This window comes from Glossina fuscipes, unplaced genomic scaffold (assembly GCF_014805625.2).
Source record: "Glossina fuscipes isolate IAEA_lab_2018 unplaced genomic scaffold, Yale_Gfus_2 224, whole genome shotgun sequence".
NCBI lineage: Eukaryota > Metazoa > Arthropoda > Insecta > Diptera > Glossinidae > Glossina > Glossina fuscipes.
The window spans coordinates 908435-932216 of NW_023998567.1; the positions used below are offsets into that span (position 1 = coordinate 908435).

Below are 23782 nucleotides of genomic sequence, written 5' to 3' on the forward strand. Positions count from 1 at the left end.
ACATGATTCTATTAAATTATAATAATGCTCAGGGATATATAAATAATTCGATTCTTTAGTTTTAGTTTCTTTCAAACCAAAATCGCGATCATTTGGCAAAAAAGAATGGCCGGATACCATAAATTTATGATCAACTGTTTCAACATTATTATCAGATAAATGAACAATTTTTAACCATATTTTATGAGATACAGTCCGTATCACTAGATCGTGGATCAAGAGGAACGCACCTGAAAGTTTTACTACTTTGTCTTTCACAACAGTAGGAATATTTATTTACAATTTATTTTGGCCGTACTCTCAACTTCTACGTTCTTGCTAGACTAACTCTACTTCTCACAAATATTCTATTTATATAAAATTTTACAAGAATGTTACTAAGCTTAAATTTATGGTTTTATTTCTAATCCTTAAAGCCTGCTTTTTTATGCAATAGTACATATTTTCAATGTTTCGCCACCCAAATTATTTTCAGCTGACTTAAATATAAAAATTTTGCAGGAACTGAACGGTAAGGAGTTGCAGATCTGTTTACAAGAACCGAATAATAATATTAAATTGATTTAAATTTCAGTTTTAAATTTCAAAACCGTGGGCGACGTATCTGGGGAGCACCCGCGACCTTATGTACTTTCCAAACTTCGAAATACGGTCTTCAAGAAACAGCATAACATAATTTCGTAGCGGCACCAAGGCCACACGTCGCTGTACCTAAAGGTAGGTTTGGGCACATTCAATCCGATATAGTCGGCCCATTGCCGACCTCTAAAAATTACAAATATGCGCTCAGTATAGTCGACCATTTTACTCGCGGGCAGGCGGTACATACGCTTATGTATATAAGCCACTCGTCACTCGTTTTAATTACCATTACAAATTACCACTGATCAAAGTACACAATTCACGTTTAACCTTTTCACCAAACTTGTAAAATTTGTAGGTAGTCACAAGATTACTATCTCGACAAACCATTCTCAATCAAATGGCATCATTGAACGATTGTCCAAGTAGTCGTTAAAGTTATCAAAAATATATTATCACAAAATACAAACAAACTTAAATAAAAAAGGAATTCTTGTTAAAACTATTTCAAGTTAAACATTATATCATTAAAATATTTTCTGTAACACTAAAATAAGAAATGAAAACAAAAACTACATAATACTGTTATTATTATATTATTCCCGTTTCTTACGCAGTGATTGCAGTGCAGTTCGCGTGGACATCTGGACATAGCATCTACATTGCCATGCGATTTGTCGTGCCGATGGGAAATCGAGAATTGGTAAGTTTGCAGTTTTTCAATCCACCAGACCCATTATCCTTCTGGTTCTTTGAAGTTGAGTAACCATCGCAGAGCAGCATGAGCTGTCCTTAGATGGAATTGTTGCCCATACAGATATTTGTGGAAGTGGTTGACAGATTACGTTATTGCCAGTAGTTCTTGTCGCGTAACACAATAATACTTTTCGGATTTGGATACACGCTTATTATAATATGCTATTACCTTTCCGTTACCATCAATTTGCTAGGGAATCAGACTGCTTAAGCCTTCCGCCGTTATGTCGGTACAAATTTTTCTTCTGGTACTGGATAAGCTAAAATGCGTGCGGCGCATAACAGCTCTGTCAACTGCGTGAACGGGTGCTATTAAGACTCCCTCCATATGAAGGATTGATTTTTCTTCCTAAGGTCATGCAGCCCACTAACAACCCTAGAAAACGTGGGGACGAATTTGTGGTAGTATGTACAAAGTCCTAGCAGAATGCGAACTTCATGCAAATTGTTTGGTCGTGGCCATTCTTTTACTGCTCGGATTTTCTCTTCATCCGTTTGAACCCCAATCTTGGAGACTTTGTGCCCAAGATATGCCGGTTCCTTCTCAAAGAATTAACATTTTTCGATACTCGATTTTAAACATGCTGCCCGTAATCGGTTAAAAACATTTGCCAGATTTTTTAGGTGTTACTTGAAGTCTTTACCCATGGCAATAATGTCATCCAATTACACCAGGCATGTCTTCCAGTGCAGCCCTTTTAACACGCAGTCCATTAGACGCTCAAATGTGGCATTGCATAATCCAAACGGCATTAGGGTAAATTGATATAAGCGGTCGCCAGCGGAAAACGCGATCCTTTCCTTGCCATGCTCGGCGACCTCCACCTGCCAGTACCCACACTTTAAATCTAAGCTTGACAACCATTGCGAACTTGACAATGTGCCTAAGGGTTCATCGATCCTAGGCAAAGGGTAAATATCCTTCTTGGTCACTTCGTCCAATTTCCTATAATCCACACAAAATCTGGTAGACACTCCTTTTTTTGTTAACAAGAACTACTGGCGAACACCAAGGGTTATTTAATGGTGCGATAACTTTCCGCTCTTCCGCTCAAGTCCGTCACTTCTCCCCTTTTTGCCAGTGGAATTCTTCTAGGCCGTTGCCGAATCGGATCAACTCCTGCAGTGTTGATTATATGTTTCGCAACGTTAATGCGGCCACCTGAAGTTGTAACACCGGCAGAGATGGACCGATTTTCCAGCAAAACCTTTTTGACATATTATTTTTGTTGCTCATCTAGATTGCTAGGCCATTTTTTTATGAGAATTTCAGCCTCTGGGGATACCTCTGAGCATGTTTTTGGTATTTCGGCTTGCCGACTTACCAGATATTCGGCGTTTTGGCATTACGCTATAATGTCCCCTTTGTGAACTTTTGTTGTAACGCTGGTTGGGTTTAATACCCGTACTGGTATTAAACTGTTAACCGGTGAGACATTTCCAATGATGATGTTGCCTTTCGTACATTCTCTATTCGGCTCGACAACCCATATATTGCTTAGCCTTAACTCTTGGGAAGCTGTGGCCCACAATATTGCTTCGAAGTTTGGAGAAATTCTTTGTTCTACTACAACTTGTAACACCTCGGTCCATCTGTCGTATCACACAGTCAATGGCAAAGTCACATTAGCGTGTTGTAACACTCGCCTTTTCATATCCAGTACGATGCCACGTTTTGCCATAAAATCCATCGCCAATATTACCTCGTCCATTATATCTACTACCAGAAATTCATGCTTCATCGACACATCGCTAATCGAAATGTTTCTCATAACTTTACCCTTAATAGCAGCTTCCTTATCTGTTGCCGTCCGAAACCATCCTGCAACTAACGGGTAAAATTTTTCTTTGACTATTGCACTGTTGATAATTAAATGAGAAGCACCAGTGGCCAGCAGGCTGCTGTTACTTCTCTTTGATTAAGTAATACCGACCCTAGGGCTACTAAAATTCGGAGTCGATGTGCTGACTGCTTTTAGTTGAACGCCTATTCGATGGATATTTCACTGGTATCTTCACTAATATTCCGTGTAGGTGATGTGGAGTGTGCTATTTTGTGCTTTGATCTTCATTCCCGTTCGAAATGACCAGGTTTTTGGCAGACATAACACTTGCGTATTTTAGAAAACACCATTCGCTTATTTCCGCGCAGAACTTGTCGAACTCTCGGCCAGACCACATCCGAGATATCGTTCGCCTGGTAACTTCCGTGCGTGTCGCCTTCATGCTTGACGTCCACAGCACACTAGCTGCTCCTTGTGTAAGTGCGAAGCCAAGTGTTTCCGTCGTTTTAGGTGACGCCCATACAGCTTTTTTAAGATCCTAGTCACAAAGTCCTTTAACAGAAGTGTCGATTTTTAACCTTTCCAGCACGTTGTCGTGCACACCGATGTACGCGAGATTGGCCAGGCGTTCGATTTCGGTAGCGTAATCTTCGATCCTTTCGATCAACTTCTGGCACCGCGAAGACAACTCTAGGTGGCTTACCTTCTTCACATGTTTGCCACCATATTTCCTTTCCAGTGCATCCATGATTGCGATGCGAATTCCGTTCTCTTTCCTTCCGGGATTATTTGGATACTTTCCGCTGCTCTTCTTAAGACGGTTATTAAGGCGACCGCTTCATTTATCCCAAGTATTTTTTGTTGCAACAACAACGAATTATGGCTTGAATGCGTTGAAGTTAGTGGTGTCGCCAAATAGGAGTGTTTTTACTTTCATGCTGGTGGTTACGTCATTAGTTCGTAGCTTAGCTTCTTCTTCCAGCAGATTAACTTTGCTTTCGAATTGTTGGTACGCCTCCTCTATATGTGTTTGCAGGATGCGCAGATTTTCCTGAATTTTCTCAATCTTTTCCATCGTCCCGTCAATCTTAGATTTTATATCTTGTTGTCCTAACTGTATTCGCTGTTGGACTTGCTGTTGCCCTTTTTGCATTTGTTGTTGCTTTTGTGGCACGAATTGCATAACAACGGCGTTGGATATACTTGCACCATCTTCGTCTTTTTGTTCAATGTGTTTTTTACCTGCTGTAACTATATTTTCTGTTCCTCCCAAGTTGTCAGTTTGCTCCCTTCCCTTTATATTATATTCGAGTTCAAGTATGGACAGATCCTCTTCGTTTTTTTCTAGCTGTTCGACCAGTCTTTGTTTTAATTTAGCTTTGCTAGCGACTGTACGAACGTTTCTCTTTCCCATCCCCTGTATGAGCTAATCCATTTTGAGTTCTGCTAATTTCACCATTTCTCTCGGTTTCCACGATCTCGCTTCTGATACCAGTTGTTACACATTTCGCTTTCCTAAGATAGGACTCATACCACTAGATCGTGGGTATTCTTTTTAAGAGAAATACACTTCAAAGTTCTTTGATTTGCAATTATTTTCCTTTAGAGTAGGATTATTAACAATTTATTTTTTGGCAATACTTTCTACTGTTCCACTCAAATGTTCTTTTTCTTCTATTCTGCCTTCCACAGATATTCTATTTATACACATCTTTACAAGCATATGACTATACCTAAATTCATGGCTTCATTTTTATTCCCTGTCTAAGTTTCCGCTAATCGTTTTCAGCGGCCGCGAATGTGCATTTGGTTTTTCTCTCTTTGGAGAATTTATTATTTGGGAAAATTAATTAGCTGGAATGAACTAGATTTGGGATTTCCCTAACAATATATATATATATGTAAACCAGTACTGGAATTTATGTGTTTTCCCTTTGTGTTGCAAGAGTACTTTCCTTATTCCTTTTCACAAAATTGGAAGTAGACAACTTGTTGAGAACTACAGAGGCCTACCCAAGTAGAGTGCCTTGCTTAAGCTGTTCGAGCGAACTGCAACTCAGCATTTGGCCTTTGCCATTAATTCGTATGTTTCCCCTCACCAGCATGGCTTTCGGAAAGGAAGATCTAGGGTCACCAACTTGTTAGAGTTGGTGACTTGTCATGCTTTCAGGGCTTTTTCTTGTGGCTCTCACACTGTTGTAAGATACATTACTTTAAGCAAAGTGTTTGATTTGGTTAATCATAAACTACGCATCTTTAAACTCCAAGGCTCTGACTCTAGTCTTGCAACTGACGCGCGCGAAATCGTACGCTTTTGTTAGTTTTATTGCTTAAAATTTTTTTGTTTTCGTTTTATACGCGTTTAAAGCTGGGTATCTGTAAAAGTGTAAAAGGATTGAACGTATAAAGTGTAAGAATTACATTAATTAGATTAAAATTTTGTGATTTTCATTTTGGTGCTTGCGATTAGCACTTGTGATCGCAATAGTAAATCTCTTTCGAGTCTTTTATAGTTTTTCTTTTGAGTTTTTTTTCTTTTTTTATTTTCTTCCTTTGGTGTTAATAGCTTTTCTCTTGGCTTGTTTACCGTTGCTTCAGTAGGGTAGATTTTACATGTAATTTAAGAGCCAATTTTTCTGATTTGTATTCTTTCTTTTTTTTCGTGCTTCCAGTTTGGTTTTGCTTTCTCTTGTTCTTTTGTTCTCTTGTTACAGGGACAACGTAACGGGGAAGTTTTATTAAATTTCTTACATTTGTAGATAAATTTAGTGCAGTGGATTCTTTTGAATTTTTTTTTTTTTTTGTCCTAATAATTCACTTCTTTCTTTTCGTTGACTTGACATGGAGTGCTTATATACACCATGTCGCGCAAAAACAGGCCCAGAATCGGATAGATTCGTTTTTTGTTGGCTCTGCAAGCGCTTTGGTCATGCAAAGTGTGCCGGTATTCTTGGCCGTGTTGCTGACGCTGTCGCTGACCCTTCCAAAGGCTTAAGATGGTCATGTCCTGACTGTAGGCAGCGGGACATTGATTTTCACAAACTTTTCACGGAGACTAGAAATGGATGATTTCTCGGAATTGAGTAGAAATCTCGGCTCCTTGTGGGAGAAGTTTAAGCTAATTAAGTCTAGGTTTCATGAGTGTCGTTTTATTGAGCACTCATCTTCTACCCAAGCCAGAAAAATAACAACTCGTAGCGTAGCATCCAGGACGTCACCTCTGAGTTCCTCTAAATCTGATTCGTTGGTACAAGTTACCGTTCCCTCTAACTCTAAAATGAACGTTCATGTTTCCGGTATTGTTGAGTCGGTTGTTAACAAAATAGTTATAAACAAGCCGGCAAGTCCTTCCGTTTTAAGCTACGCTGAAATGACAATGGTACCTCCGCCCAAGGCCGCCACTAACTCTAATCAAGCGCCATCGCCTAAAAATAATAAAGAGAAAAATAAATGGTTCCCCTCCACCACGCTGTTCGAATGTGAACGCTGGTCGCCAGACTGGGCAAGTCGCACAAACTGGTGCTAGGGCAATAACGCCGTTTACATTCTTCCCAACTCTAAACTCCACAACCGTGAACCCTCCTGTGCCAACTGATTATATTTGCTTAACGGCAGTTCTTCCCAGAAAAGCAATATTTGTGTCAAGACTGCCACCTGAAACATCGGTGGATAACATAAAAAGTTATCTGGCGGCGAATGCCCCATCAGTCAACTTAAGGCGCGTCAGCGTTTTCAAAACGCGTCCTTCTCAATCTAGGGCAATCTCCTCTTTTAAAATACTACTTCCGACTGAAAACAGTGATATGTTGTTAAACAAACCACTGTGGCCAGTAGGATCCTTGATTAAAGAATTTATCCCTCAAGATAGTCCCCGCAATACCAAAGCAATAGTCCTGTCGCCATCAAAAAACTAAATGTTTCTTCAGGCTCACTATCCCAATGTTAGGGACCTTAATTCAAAAATTCGTTCTACTTTTCTCCATAAGCACGGAGTTTTTCTGTTTGGCCTTCACCGAAACTTGGCTAAAACCCGATCTTCATTCGTCGGAACTTTTTCACAACTCTTTCCAAGTCTTCAGAAAGAATCCAGTGAATCGCATTGGTGGTGGTGTATTAATTGCCATATCTGCGTCAGTCCCGTCCAATTCAATAGAATTTCCCACTTCTCCTGACGTAGAATTTATCGCCATTCGTGCGAAAATGCTCAATAAACAGATATTTGTAACCTTCTCCTATATTCCCCCAAATTCTGATATCTCCATTTACAAGAAACACGTTGCCCTCATTTGTGAAGTGGCCAAGCTGTCTAGACCCACCGATTTAGTCATTGCATTGGGTGACTTCAAGTTGCCTCAAGTCACTTGGTGTAACAGTGATAATTCTGGCTGTTTGATTCCTACTTCAACGGATGATAGGGCTGTTGTGTTCTTTAGTGAATTGTTTGATCATAATTTGGGTCAATATAATCGTACCCCTAATTGTAATGGTAGACTGCTTGATCTCTGATTTGCCAATTTTCCCGAGATTAACGTAAATCGTTGCCCATCTTTTAGTTTACCTGAGGACCCCTATCATCCATCAATGTGTATTTCCTTTCATCATATGAATGACGGTTCGTTGAACTGCTTTAATGTGCCAAATCAAACTTTTTTAAATAAATGGTATGGTTTGGTATGGTATGGAAACTAAATTTTGATAAGATTATGGAGAAAATGAAATAAATCAGATATGTGCAAGTAAGCAAATAAAGTTAATGAGCGTATAAATAAAATAAGTAAATTAGAAATAACATTTGAATAGCCGAATTGCCATATAATGTTGTAGTAGAAGTATTTTATTATTTGGCATTTATTTCTAGCTCGTTCAGATCCAAAGCCCTAAGGTTCGCTATCGCAATACTAGTCTATCGCAATAGTTACTAAATAAAAATAAATAAGCGATTGATTCGCTTGGTATGATTACTGAGCCGAATAATTGTCTTTATTGAATTTTCTGCCTCTTTTATACTACATTTTTGTCTTCTTATTCTTCTTATTCTATTGCTTATATGTTTACTATTTACAATTTTGCTTAGTTTAGCGGACGTTATAATTGAATTGCGTCGTTTATAAAAAGACATTATTTGAATTGTTTTCTTTTACAATATTCGATATTTGACGCTTTGAAATGTACCAACTACATACTATATTCATGACGGCCGCAGTGCATGGGCGAGTTAATTTGGCTGTTGCGTTGCTTGTAGGTATAAACCATATGTGTAATAAGTATCACTTGCGGGATCGCTTCTGTTGCTATTAGTTATGCTAAACCACAAGCAATTTATGCTTGTTTGAGTTTTATATAAAGCTACGTAGGATTCGCCTGTAGATGATAAAGAAAGTAATGACATATAATGTTTTTTAATTAAAGTATCATAAAGAACAGATGCATGGGGGAGGGGGGGAGGGGGGGGGGGAGGATGGGATTAACAAAAATTCCCTAATATTGTAAACAGTAAAGTGTCGGCTATTTCAATTATAGGCAAGTAGCGTTACTAAATATATCTAAAACCCAGCTTACCTATTGTCTCCCTTTAGCCCATCAGGGATTGTATTGGGAGCAATTGTATTCGAGCACCACACATTCCAATTTTTTATACCGACCGATCATACAATTCTAATTTTTTATACCAACACAAAATGTACAGTCGTTTTGTATATATTTCTAAATTAGTCGAAAACGACGCTTATATGTAACATGTAAATGGAGAACCATGGCAAGTATTTTGAATATATTCACTTTCGTGTTAATTGTTGCTTCTTTTATTAGCGAACATGTTTTTATTATTCTTAATGTTCATAGATCATTGAAAGTCTTGCTAATTTATTTTCGGAATAGATTGTAGTGTGATCGCATACCGTTACATGCATCCACTTTGAAGTTCGACAGAATTATGCAAATTCAGCATACTTCTTTTGCTAAAAGAAAAATAAAAATTATGTCACACTCCAGTATTGCATTTCGTAATGAAAAACGATGCCAGGCGCTCCATTTAAAACAATTATCATTTTGATGATGTTAGCATAATTTAGTGTAATAATTTCTGTATAAATAGCCAGGTAAGAATTGAATAAAGTGAATTGTCTAAGAGCAATTCAAGAAGCGTATCAATTCGACTGCCTCATGCCGAACTCAATTGAAATTTTCAAGAGGCAGATCAACTTGGCGCACTGAAGCCGAGCAGTTTAGGAAATATTCCACAACACAAATTTTGCCACATTTGGGGAGATTCATAGGGAATCTTTCCATAAATAAAATATCAGTACGCCAACGATACAATATTATTACAAAATACAAGCAAACAATATAACAAAAATTGTCAGTTTACTCACGTTAGCGCGATTGACAGTTTTTCCGAAGGCACGACGTCACTGTTCTGTAACAACACATTGCGACTTTCTTCTATAAAATCTGATTTCAATTTTGCTTGTTTTTGTCCTCATCAATATTACTGCATTGTTCATTACGTAAAATGCGCAGATACGTAAGCATATGCATACGGAAAGTCTATGAAATGTAAATTTTAGTTTGCTTACTGTCTCACTTGTTCGCGCTATTTATTATTTTCTTTTGTCACTCCTCTTTCATATACTCATTATTCTTATATTCCATTCGGACCAAACTTTTCATTTCCTTTGTATTACTTTCGGTAAATTTCGAAATTTATTATATTAATATTATATAAATTATGTCCAAGACATTAAGTTTTATAACAAACAAAATATGCACACATTACTTACCATTAATATCTTTCTTGTGCGAGAGCTTATCAAACCTTTGAATTGTTGCATCCTTTCTAAAAAAGAAGAAGTCAAACAAGATTGCTAAGCTAAAATCTCATGTTACAAAGCTTAGGCGGGACGATCGGGGCGAGTGCCGATCAATACTTGGGCGCTACCTTACTCCGACGGGTTAGCGTCGGTATTCGTGTCAGCCGCTCCTGGTCTGCGGGATAAGAATTCGCAATTCTGCCTCGCAAATCTATTGTAGGCGGTGTGCGTAAAAAGGAATGCTCTTAGCCTTTAACTACTACACTACCCTCGATGCTTAGACGAGATTGTTAGACCCAGCCGATAAAAGAATCTTCCTCGACAAAGGCTTGAAGCCTATATCTATGCATTTCACTTTGGAATTGAGACTTCGCGTGGTTTTCGGAGGATTCTGTTTTCAATTTTGTTCTCATTCATTCGTTAAACTGAGAGGGATTGTTCCCGCGAATCTATTCGATATATGTGTACCGCATGTGTTGTGGGTTTGAATATCAGTGCGGTAGACCACACTTCACCACCACTGGTTATTTGGACTTCTGTTGGTTTTAAATAATTTACATCTATTGTTGTATATTGTATAGTCTTTACTTTAGCTGTACTGCTTCCTTTTCTAAATGGTACCCTGCGATATTGCATACTATTTTCTTATGTTAGGTGCTTGCTTTTTTAATTAATAGTTTAATATTTAGACTTAAATGCATGTATTAAAATAATGTAAAATGTGTTAGTTAAACAACATACAGAATTTTGTATAAAAAAAATGCAAAAGCGACACCAAATACAAGTCGATAGAATAAAATGTTAAATGTATAGAACGTCTTTGTAAGGATAGTATGCAAAAATATGGGAACGGAAAAAAGAACCAAACCAATTGTTTTAATAAAACTCTAAATGAATGCTTGGCTGTAGGGAAATTGCTATCGTTCATGGAGGACGTCATCACATGGAAGCTTAGAGGATTTCGCCAAGTGGCTTTGCCAGGAGGGCGGAGATCGACATCCACAGCAAGTAAGAACTGTAAGACTTTAGTGTAATAAATACAAAAAGAAAAAACTAACATGGTAAACTAAGCATTCTGCAGCTTCCGTGAAGAAGGGACGTATGTATGTGTGCGTATGAAAATGGGTAAGTGACCACGGGTATTGACTAATGGACAGAAGAACGGTACTAATGGACAACGAGACTCACGGACAGGTTTAGTTATTCTTGACCTAAAATTTTTTTTTGGTATAATAGATATATAAATATCTGAAAAAAAAGAAGAGAGGAAAAGAGAAAAAGAAAAGTAGGTCAGGCAGAAAAAAGCGTAAACCCAGCTGCTACTTACATGTTACAATGCTTTTTGAGCTTTACCTTTTTGTGATTGAGCTGGTGAAAGAGAACATTCCTCCTAGGCCTTTCGTTTTGTCAAAAAGATAACGCATTACTTGTTTTACCGGTCGGATATAAGCTAATAGCCTTGGTCGCTCTCAATATCGAAACTTTCTAATCGGCGTTTTCCTCGGCCATGTTGAACTTTACCGGTCTTTATTGGGCGTCTGTGGAATTGTGATCCTAACAAAGATGAGGTTGCTCTGTTAAAGGTACGTTGTGGATTGTCGGGAAGTGTCATACTAGACTTTCTCCAACAGCAAGTAGTGGCGGCGTCTCTTGACTCTTTTTTACACGTTCGCAACCTCTTCTGGCTCGGAAGAAATATGGTGGCCCAACGACTTTCATATTTCACGATGAAGCGATATTTTCGACGTTCAAAACAGAAGCCATCTTCGACTCCTTATATTACTCAATCATTGTCTTAAACGCCGGCCGGCCGCATCGACGGACATTTCCCACTTTGAACGACTTTTTTCAGAAGAGGATCCGTTTTTGGTAAGATTACCGACTGGTTTTGTGATTTATGAGTTTTAACAACTCCGACGGGGGAAACTTTCACTTGAGTGAACGTCGTTGGTGACGGTGACCTCTGATTAGTTTCCACTCTAAGTTGTCTCGGGACTTCTAACTTTTTATCAACCGAGGCTTTCTTATGGTTACCAACAATGTAGAAGAGTGATTGCTCTTATTTGGATGCTAATGATGTCGCTGTCGCATGTGCGGCGGCTTCCTTTAATGGCTGACTTGAGTTTACATCTAGCGTGATTTTCCTATGACGGCTTACTTCTAGCGGCTTTTTATCACGCATATTCTGGCCCTCGAATATTTATTAACAACGCTTCTCCACGTTTAAAAAATTGCTCAATTTGTCGGACCGTCTTTTTCCTCCCGGAGTTTCCGTCATCTGGATTAAATTTAATATCATTACTTCGCACGCGCAGACAAATAACGTTAAAATTTGTAACTGATGTGCTTCTGGTTTCGTAATATTTTTTTGCCTCTTCGTGGCTTTCTGCGTTGCGGTAATTTGCTTATGCCGTAGGGAACTAGAAGAAACAGAGTTATATCCACGACAATGTCCGTGCAATGATTTAAAACGTGTAAACTTGCAAATCAACATTTACGACGATACATATTAACAAGTAAACCGTGCGCTACGTATTAACATATAACCGGAATTCCTTACCTTCGTGTACAGGGAGTAATTCTGACCTGATATCCACGGCGATATCCGTGCAACGGGTGCTCAGTGGCAAACCTTGGTTCTCTTCTGTTGTCGTTGTCGGTGTCATGACGTCTGGGCAGATAATAGTTTAGCAACTGGCAGGCCGAGAGTTGTATCCTAACAAATTTTCTTGCTTTATTGAGGCTTCACAACGTAACAATTTTGTGAGGCTTATCAGTTCAACAGTGCAGAGAAATGAAATATTGGTACCCGGTTTTGTACAATCGGCTAAATGTATTCTTAAATTGTGGGAATTTAAAATATGTCCCTTGCAAACTTTTCTGTAATAGAAATTGACACAAGGTGGCAAAAATGATAATGTTGGCATGTAAATGAGTTCTTTCGAAACGGGTGGCGGTGGAGGTGAAATAGTTTGTATGGGAGTTATTGGCGATGACAGTTTTGTCCTAGACTCGTAGCTACTCGCTGGCGGTGGGCTACTCTTGCATTCTACGGACGCTGGTTAGGGGTTTCAATACATGGTAAATCGTTGCTTTCTACTTGGATTAAGCAACCATAGCACTCACGTGTCAGAACTCCTCATTTATCATAATTCCGATAAAGTTAAAGCAGGCTGGTTTCTGGCTCATCAATTTCTTTCACCGTCCTTGAATTCGGTTAGATATTCGAACACTTCTTCCTGGGGATAATTCTATTTTGCCTGTGGAAGACACTCCAGCTTCCGACTCCTAATTCTCTTCAAGTACTTTTGTTTATATTCCAATATTTACAATCCTAATATTAATCGCTTACATCAGGATAGCCAGGTGTGGTTGAGTATGATATTCAATCGTTGTAATGCAAATTCCCGAAACGTGTTGTTTCTTCTTCGCGCAAGGCAATACAATCATTAGTTAACGGTGAGTAAAACAGACCTATTCGTGTACGCCCGAGTGACGGTAACGCTAAGGTATGTTAATTACGTTTCCCAACATGAACCGCTCATCATCGTACGCCTACTGTTATATTAAAATGGGACCCTGCCTCTTGATACCTTTATATCTCTGTGCAATTCTAAATAATTTAGCTTATTATTTATTAGATTTCGCGTTTTATTATGAAATGACTCCGTTTAATTGTGAAATATTTCTATCCCAACATGAAATTACCCGCACATTACGTAAAATTGAATCCGATGGCGTATTATTGCTTCCACTTATATCCTTAGTAATGGAACAATTCCTTTCTTGAAAAATATGACAGAATTTTTTTACGAAACCGCAGCACACCGTATTACAAAGTATTACAAACTTCCAGAAAGAGAAGCATTCATGCTTATATATTATAATATATCATCTTAATTATATTATTGCGGCATTCATAACGCCATTACATTTTAAGTTCGTGCAACCGTTAAGAATTGCTCTCTTTTTTTTACAAAACAAGAAGAATGCCGTTGGAAAATGTTGAAAAGCAACTGTTGCAGCTCTCTTTCTCGATACAATTATTAAATTTGACACTGTCTTTTAACACCTTTCACTTCACTTACAGTCGGAAGACTTTCTTTGGATTTTTTTTCACACTTTTTTAATTTCGATTTTTTTTTAATTGGTCTCTTTATTATTTGATGAATAATAACCAAATCTTTTCTAGGTTCTTCGATTTATTTTCACTTTTACTGGTTTGAGCTTAAGAACACAAGATTGTTTTCCACTTATATACTCACCTTCAACTTATAGTTCTATAAGTATTTATTAAATTTGCGTTGTTACTTACTAATGCTTATGATAGCGTTATTGATAAAATTTAGTTAATATAAAGATAGTTTATTGCTTAAAATTGCGAAAGGGCTTATGCTAAGGTGCTTGGTAAATCTAGGTTATTAAAATATAGCAGGACTTACAAAGTGGAAACCTTGCATAAATCAAACAAGTAAAATAAAACAGGAAATAATTAAATGTCAGCAATAATGCTACAATGTTTTCAAGAAGGGAACTGAACATTTTGTTAATATATACATTAAAACAAAGAGGAGTCAACACAAATCCCTGAGGAACACCCATAAAAGATCTTCAAATCTTGTACAACAATATCATCAGTGCTAATTAGCATATTTTTATAGAGAAAGAAGTCATGTAGTGAATTATAGAATTTGTTATGGAGATTCAATGGAGAGTACAATGAAATTTACGATGATAACATTGACAGAATCAAACGCTGAGGCTATGTCCAGAAAGCAGGCAATGAGAATGTGGTTCTTGGCAAACGCTGAGTTTGTTGCTGACCACAAAGTGACAATGTTGTCTTGGGTAGATCTGTAATATCTAAAGCCAAATTGAAAATTGCTGAGGATACATTTTGTATCGAGATACGATTCTAAACTTGGGTATAACACTTTTTCTAACAGTGGAAACTACATTTGTAGGAATCGTCGAGTTATTCTTTTTGCTTAAAGTGAAAATTTGGAAGTCATACCAGGAAGATGGTAAATGACCGGAATCAGAATATTGTTAAACTCTTTTAGTAACATTTACCCTATTTCAGTATTCAAGATTTTGAGGTGATTGTTACCATCTAAGCCCGGAGCTGAGTCTTTTGAAAGACTAATGGCTTTAATGACTTCAGAGAGAGACATGCCACTTAAGAAAAGAGTACCACATCCCTTATAAAGCGATACAGAGAGCATTATCGGATCAGAAGGTCCGGCGAGCTTGTCACAGAAGTCCTTAAAGAGTTGTGTGTGTATCCAGCCTAAGAGTATAAGTATATTCCTTTCTAACATCACTGGAAAATTTGGAATTTATTCTAGAAGAAGATCTATTGCACATACCTACAGCGAGTCTACATTTCGTAGCAACTTAATTGTCTGCGATGTTCTACCAAAGGTTAGAAGGCATAATATTTTAAAAGTCTTTCTGCCTAGAGTATCAGTTAAAAACTATGAGAATCTATCAAAGTAACATACCGAAGTTATTGACTTGGATGGCATTTGAAATGTTACGGATGGTATTGTTGAGTAAAGAGGGTTTAATAGACTTTGGAATATGGATATTGTGAGGAGCCAAAGTCGGCCCTCGTTTTAGCCTCACGGGTTCTCCGTCTCTGGTGGGGGGAAAGTGCTAGACTAAGTTAGAGAGTAAGCTAGTTTAGGATAGAAATAAGAATAGAACAAGAATAGGGTAAGGGTAGAATAAGAATAGGATAGGAAGAGATTAGGAGTAGAATAAGAATAGAATAGGAATAGAATAAGAATAGGGTAAGAATAGAATAGGGATAGATTAAGACTAGAATAAGAATTTGATTAAGAATAGGGTAAAATAGTTTTAGTTTGGTTAAGTGATTCATATTAGAGAACTTAATTAGATTAGTCATATTGGATAGTTAAGTCTAGACTAGAGTTTTCCTGAGCCGCTGAGCTGCCCCAGCCCCAGTGAATGGGCCGCAAAGGCCCTTCCAGTATGTGAGCGGCAAGAATTTGCTAAGCTGTTGTTAAGGGACCTTCAGGTACTCGGTGAACTTAGATTAGGTGTACTGACCGAATCAAAATTAGTAGGATCGGCATTATTTAGTAAGACTAAATTGCTGCTTTCAAGAAAATCTGCATATATGTCGGATGTGAAAGAAAATAAACCCAAAGGAAGTGTGAATGGTACAGCTATAAGCTTCAATAGATACATAATTTGCAGAATTAGAAGCGTAAGAGAATAAAAGTTTATTAGATATAAGGATTATTAGACGTAAGGATCGCCAGACCACCACCATAAGAAGAGTTGAAGGTACGATCAAATGTTACCACCTTACAATTTTAATAGAAAATGAATCATGGGACTTAAGAAACGAAGATGTCATTACAATGAAGATATTGTTCTAGCTGTTTTGTTATGTTACGGATGCTACTGTAACTAAGTTGAGCTATTTTCATTATTTACAGAGTGAAAATAGAAGTGCGGACCCGAAGAGGGTCGCTGGTTAGGAATACTCTTACGAAGGTCGCGGGATAAAGATGTGGTAGAGTTAAAATAATAAATAAAAAGATTTTTTTTAGAGGACCACTTGAGATTATATAGTTTTTGAATACGTTCAGATATTTAAGATATGTTTGAGAAATTGGTACGGTCAGTAATCATTTCGTAGTCGCAAAGTAAATTGTGTGTGATGGGTGTCGTAGTCCCGGAATTTGAAGACTTTATGTTAAAAGTGAAGATAGTGATTTCAGGATTTATCATCTCTTTAATTGGAATTCAGACAGCAGTTTCAGTATTTGCTTTGATTGTTGATTTTGAAGTCGTGGAAGACAATTTAGAGAAACTTACTAGAGAAAATGAAAAGGTGTCATTTATGTGAGCATAATAGTTTCGAGAGAAGGAGATGGTGCGGCCTTGTGGCCAAATTTAACTCAACTTCTACTGGTTGAAAATCCAGAACTTCAAACGATGAACCGCAGAGTAGCCATTAGTTGTGGAAAGATACAGACGCGAAGCTGTAGAGAAATATTTGAAAATAGTGCACAAATTGACGGATATTGTGGAAAGGAAAATTGAAAGGGATTACCAAGAGGAGAAGAAAAAAGACACCTAATATAACCTGCACATCGTTGGAAAGTTTATTAATAGAGGATTCATGCCGTACTAGTTTTATTTTTTGACAGGACATGGTACGCCCACAGTCTCCTATCAAAATTTGCTTATATGTTCGCCTACATCATATTAATTTTCAAAGTCCCATAAAAAAATTCTCCGAGCAAAACATAACCTACACATCGTTGGAAAGCCTATTAGTAGGGTATTAATGCCGTACTAGTTTTATTTTTTCACTCTCACAGGAAATTGGTTGCACACATATTATTATTATTATTATTATTATTATTATAAATTTAGCCAGAGAATAAATGCTAAGACTAATGTCTTAAAGCACTAGCATCTAAAGCTTTCGGCTTTATTAACAACTCTACAGCATTTAAGATTTGAACCCACGACCATTGAGTTGCTAGTCGAGACTCTTGCCTACTCGGCCAATCAGGCGGATTGGTTCCAGACATAAAAAATCAAATGAAAAGTCTAATAAATAATATGAAAAAATTCTTGTTAGAGTTCACTTAAGAATTTACTTTGTTACTATTTTAATTCACTAAATATATTATAAAAAATATATTATGCCTTGAATAAGCACAGTGAATTGCGTAAAAAATACATTATGTCGCCCAGTCATATCCGCATATAGTAGACGTACCGTAACTGTATTGTGGAAGATACAACGCTGAGTTGTAGTTTGTATTTGTGATGAGTGCGAATGAAAAAACTCATAGAAACATCAAAAAAAAAGAAAACTTTGTCACAAAAATTTGTCTAAAGGGAGATTTAGAAAAAATTAGTAAGTAGATTAGCTCATCTTTCTTTTCAGGCGATGTTTGCCTTTTCGGTTTATTAAACATGACTCATCTTGTGTGAGCCTAAGCAAAAGATGTGGGTTTCGTCTACTCATCCAATCAATTCCATAAATATTAAGAGATTCTTGCATGTATTCTAATCAGTTTTCCACTTGAGAAAGGTTGGTACATATTATAGAACTTTTTCCCATCTCTCTGCCAACGTAGCGATACCGTGACGAAAGAACGATATTGGTTTGCAGCGATCCAATCATCAACCTATTTTCGCACTTCTTCAGCATTTCGAAAGCGCATGTTAGCCAAGCCATGCTGCATTCATTTGAATAAGTGGTAGCCGTTAAGTCTTGTAAGTACGCTGGGTGAGACGGAACTCCCCATTCGCGCTGCAACAGTATATCGTTGTCATGCAAGAGGATGACTTCGCGTCTGTTAGCCCCTGTTACTGCTCTCTTTTGCAATGTTTAATTTGTTCAATCGACGTTAGTGGATATCTGAAATAACAGTTTTAGCAGCAAGCAGTTTGTATCAATTTCTTTCTTTAGCATTATAAAGAAAATTTATCACAGACACTAACAAATTATACCTAACTTTATTGCACACTTTCTCACTGTGTCAGTGTTTCACACTGTCTTCCTCTTTTCAAATTAATTTGTATTTTATAATTATATTTAACAACAATTTCCAAAATTACTTTTCTTTTTTCATTTAGTTTAATAAAAAATCGGTTAAAATCTCTTTGTTTGCTTCTTTTGTGTTCGATCTTATCTTGTTAAATATGTTTTGAAATCGTTACCTCACATTTTCACACATATCCAAAGTTGCATTTATTTCCTTTTAATTTTATTTCATTTAATAGATTTGAATGATTACTTTAATGTTTTCAACAATTAACATGACGTCTTTTATGTTGTTAATCAAAGTTTATTTCATTTTGCTTGTTTTTAATTTGAATATGAACTTTTCTTAAAATATATTTTGGGAATTTATTTCCAAAAAAGTTGAACACATGATTTTCTTAAAGTTCCCAAAAAAATTTCTATACTATCTTTTTTATTTAGGTTTAAAAAGCAGTTAATTGGATTATTTTCTTTAGTCTTAAGTAGCTCAATGCTAATAAACGGATTGAGAAATTGTAAGAAAACACTTGAACTTTTAAATTACATTCCTTTTTATTCTGAGCGCATTAATTTCTCTTTATTGTTCTCTGATGTTCAGATATTTTTTTTAAAATATTTTCTTTTTATTTAAAGGAATTTTGTTTCCCAATTTCTCAATTTCACAGAATCCTAGCAGGATCGCCAATTTCTAGTGAACGAAGATTTTTAGTTTTTTATATTAAATTTCGATTTTATTTTGCCGGGTTTAATTTCTGCACTCCACGAAAAGGCATTATTTACGAATATACAAAAACTATACATATTAGTTTGGGGAAAAAGAAATCCATTATTTTTATATGAACTTCAGGACTTTATTCAACATTGTCCGATTTGGGTCAAATATGCACCGTTTTGTTGTATGATTTGTTGCCATTTTAAAGGTAACTTCAAAATGCCTCTTTCATAGAAATCCTGGTCTCTATTTGCAAAAAACTCTAGTAGTCGATTTGCACAATTCTCCCTAGATTCCAATTTTTTATTATTAAAGAAATTTTGCAATGCAAAAAAAAGATGATAATTGCTTGGTGCCAAGTCCGGACTGTATGGCGGATGCATTAAAACTTCCCAACCAAGCTCCCGAAGTTTCTGGCGAGTCTCTGTAGATGTGTGTGGGCTAGCGTTGTCGTGGTGGAACACGACACCTCTCCTGTTGGCCAATTCTGGCCGTTTATGGTCAATCGCTATCTTCAAACGGTCCAGTTGTTGACAGTAGAGATCAGAATTTAGCGTTTGGCCATATGGAAGCAACTCATAATAAATAATCCCCTTCCAGTCCCACCAAATGCAAAGCAAAACCTTCCTGGCCGTTTGAGGTGCTTCACCGCTCTTTGACCACGATCGTTTTCGCTCAGGGTTATCGTATGTGATCCATTTCTCATCTCCAGTCACCATCCGTTTAAAAAATGGGTCTATCTCATTCCGTTTGGCCAAGGCTTCGCAGATGGAAATTCGATCCATCATGTTTTTTTCTGTTAATTGGTGTGCCACCCAAACATCGAGCTTCTTTTTGAATCCAGCTTTGTGTAAATGGTTTAAAACTGTTTTATGCTCGATTTTTAGCTCCTGGGCGATGTTACGACTGCTAACATGCCGGTCAACTTCGATCATTTCTCCGATTTTATCGACATTTTCGATGACCGGCCTACCTGTGCGAGGTGCATCTTTAACATCAAAAATTCGTGAACGGAATCTACGAAACCAAAATTGCACATAATTGGCTGTTACAGTATCGGAACCATAAACACCATTCACAATTTTACCCGCCTAGCTTGCATTTTCGCCTTTGTCAAAGAAAAACTGTAAAATGTACCGAATTTTCTCTTTGTTCACTTCCATTTTTAACACGCTGTAACTCACAACTGAATGCACCAAACAAAAAACACAATTTTCATCACAATTTTCAGCACGACAATACAAGATATACTTTTTTCCTCATCTGCCAAAAATTATTAAAAGCTGGCTGGGATGTATTAACATATGGTTTTAACTCATCATCAGATTACCGTCTCTTTCGCTCTCCGCGATATTCTTTATATAGCAAAACTTTCAATTCAGATACCAGTGTAAATTTCTACATAGAAAAGTTTTTGGTGCAAAAGATTGAAAATTTTTTTAGAAAGTCATAGTAAAATTACCTGAAATGTTACAACCTATTGTTGAACAAAATGGCAAGTATTAAACTTAATAAAATTTATATCCTTCCATAAAAAACAAAATTATTACATAATGATATGTTATTATTATTATTATTATTATTATTTTAATTTTAGACTAATGAATTGAATTCTTAGACTAAAAAAAAGACACTGAGCACTAGCATAATGATATATTATTATTATTATTATTACATCAGAGAACAGAAACATAATTTTTTTAAAACCAATTATGAATTATCGTGTAACAAGTTAGAACTCTTATATTAACCTTCATAGCCTTTTGAATTTCTTTTATGACACATCGAGTTTAATATTTCCGTTCTATGTGGTTTTAAAGCTAATTAGCTGCACGTCTAAATGTTCTGTATACTGCAGTACTCAAAGGCATTAGAAATTATCAATGCAAGCCCTTTGAAGAGTTGAAAAAAAGAGCTTGTCCTATCGTGTGTGCTTCTTACGTGATCGCTAAACAGAGGCTCTGTACTATCACTAATAAGCGCTACTCATACTGTTTACAGAAGATGAAATTGACCTTTAAAAAGAATCGTAAGAATGTTTAAAGTTTTGAAAATTCAAAAAGAAGAGCTTAGCATATCCGCCTTGATGTTACAGAATATTTCACAGCAAATTGTTTTTAATTTGTTTGCAGAATTTTCTGAACAACCGTTCTCTTAACAAACCGATGTCGTTAGCTATCGGTATCAAGTTGAGAATTAAGATGTTCTCTCTAGTGTAAAGTTATTATTTTTGTAATTTTTAAAGCTCGCTGTGTGCTAACATTTGCTGCCTTCCCGGTCTGCTCATTCCCGCATGGATTTTTGTCAACTGGGCCCATATTTTATATATACCAATTACGGATATTTTTAATGTGTCCCTATCTAGCGAAGTTTTTTCCGATATCTGAAAGTGTAATTTCAGTAATTATATTCTACGTAAGTCTGGCACTAGCCAGTCTATTCAAAATTGTAGAGGAATTACGAAACTATTCTAAATACCAAAACTTCTTGAAAAACAGGCAACAAATAGATTAACTAAGTCCACAAAATCAACTATCCATTGCACCAGCATTGTTTCGTCAATGTTAAATTCACCGTTCGTAATGTCTTGGCAATCACTAGCTATGTCTTCGATTTTTGTAAAATTGACAGGTAGACAGATGTTATTTATATGAATCAAATATTGAATAAGGCATATACCAACGCTTGGAGTTATGTTTTGAAACCACGTCTGCGTCCACGATAAATTTGTTGAGCTTTTATATTTTTCAATTAACAATAGTCTTGATATAAGTCTACTTTGTGAAACTTGGTTAAAATATTCCAACTACTTATTTCATCCGAACTACATTTGTATAAGGCTTGACAGATCGACAAATGGAGGAGTTGCTATTTTAATCCACAATAGCTGGACATTTTATGTAATTCCATCAATTAAAATTAATGTAATCGCAACTATCGATTCGATATTCGCACCACTAACGATATTTTCACACGGTGCATTAGTATCCACTTAATTGGTTCATCTGCCTCAGCTGGGCTTAAGCGGAGTTTAAAAGGGATTTTTATAAAACTTTGAACAAAAACGGTGATTTTGTCGCATGGGGCAACTTAAATGCTAGGCATCGCAATTGGTGCTGCAGAAGAGCAAACTTGTAGAGTAATATTTTAAATTAAATCATAACATGAATCATGAATCTTTTCGGTAACCATTTTGTGCAATAATGATCAAATCTATATTCCATTTGCTGGAAGATCTATGTCTTCTCTTTCGGATTTAGGTTAGGTCTTATATACCGATGCTTATTTCCGATTTGAAAGTTCTACATGATTTTCATTTCGATCATTTACTAGTCAAATCTTCTCTGAGTTCCTAAGCACTCGTCAAAGAAAAGTTATAGACGTTTCACTATGAATTCCTTTAATGATCAACAAAGCTATTTTAAAACTATTTCCACATCAGAAGATATAGACAACTTCATCAATTTAGCAGCGATGACGCTGTTCAACCTGCAAAGCCCGAAACTAAGACTAATTTTCTTGGACTTCCCAATCACATAGTGAACTTAGAAATTTTTATAAAAAGTAATGGAGTACTTATCTACAACGAGTCGACTAGAAAAACACCCTTAATTACGCGTCCCAAGTGAGAAGTGGCATTTTCACCTTTAGAAACACGTTACGGCATCTTATAGTAAGCGTTTAGCAAATTACATTGGAATATAGAAAACTTGCTGCATAAAAAACGCAACGCCATTCCGTCACTAATATGTCTACTGGCATTGCATAAAGATTTCCATGTTGAAAATAAATGCCGGCCTAAGCAATCCACCTGCTTATTGTTTTTTTTTTTCTCGATTTTGAAAAAGGCTTTAATTCTAATAATGGTACCTCTTGGTTTTCCGCCTTTTGAGAAAAATTTAATCAAAAACTTTTTGTTTGAGAGATATTACTGCGTTTCTTTTCTAAATGAATTTTCTGATTGATGACCTGCTTCTGCAAGGTGCTCTGCAACGATCTGTCCTTGAGGCAATCTTGTGTTCGATTTTCTCTTCTGAGTTCTCAATCTAGCATGAGTTTGGTTGTGAAACAATCAACAAGTTTCATATTGCAATTCCTATAATATCTGATTATCTGAATAAATGGATAATAAAGCTAAATACAGACAAGACGTAAGCCATATTTTTTATTTCACGTTAAGCATGTTGGACAAAACCGTAATCTTCCAGAATTGTGCTCAGCATCTTAAAAACCAATGCAGCAGTATCATAAAAATGCTGCATCCAATAAAATAAAAAATTCGAAACTAGTAGCATTAATAGTACCGGAAATAACGTTCTCTTATGTAAAATTGTTTTCCTATCAATTATATTGTATTATATTGTATTATCACTTTATTGAACATAGACGAGTCGACTTGTGTTCAGTGTAGTGCGTGTTTTCTATTCGTCTGCGTTTTTTCAATTGTTTCGGTGTTCTCGGTGTTTTTGTGTATTTAACTGCTGTCTTTTCAGTGTTATTGCTAAAACTGGTTAACGCGGATATCGCGTAAGTGCTTTTGTTTCGTCTATATATAATAAAAAATAGAAAACAAAAAAACAAAATAAAAAAAATTGAA

The 23782-nt window shown here is 36.4% G+C and overlaps 1 long non-coding RNA gene across 1 annotated transcript in view; it reads left to right on the top strand.

Annotated features, from left to right (window-relative positions):
- The first annotated feature begins 473 nt into the window (after positions 1 to 473).
- LOC119642475 overlaps positions 474 to 23782 on the top strand; it is a 37486-nt gene continuing 14177 nt past the window's right edge. The window contains exons 1-3 of the long non-coding RNA XR_005248059.1: positions 474 to 511; positions 575 to 717; positions 1200 to 1285. This is a non-coding gene — a long non-coding RNA (uncharacterized LOC119642475). The remainder of the gene's footprint in view (positions 512 to 574; positions 718 to 1199; positions 1286 to 23782) is intronic.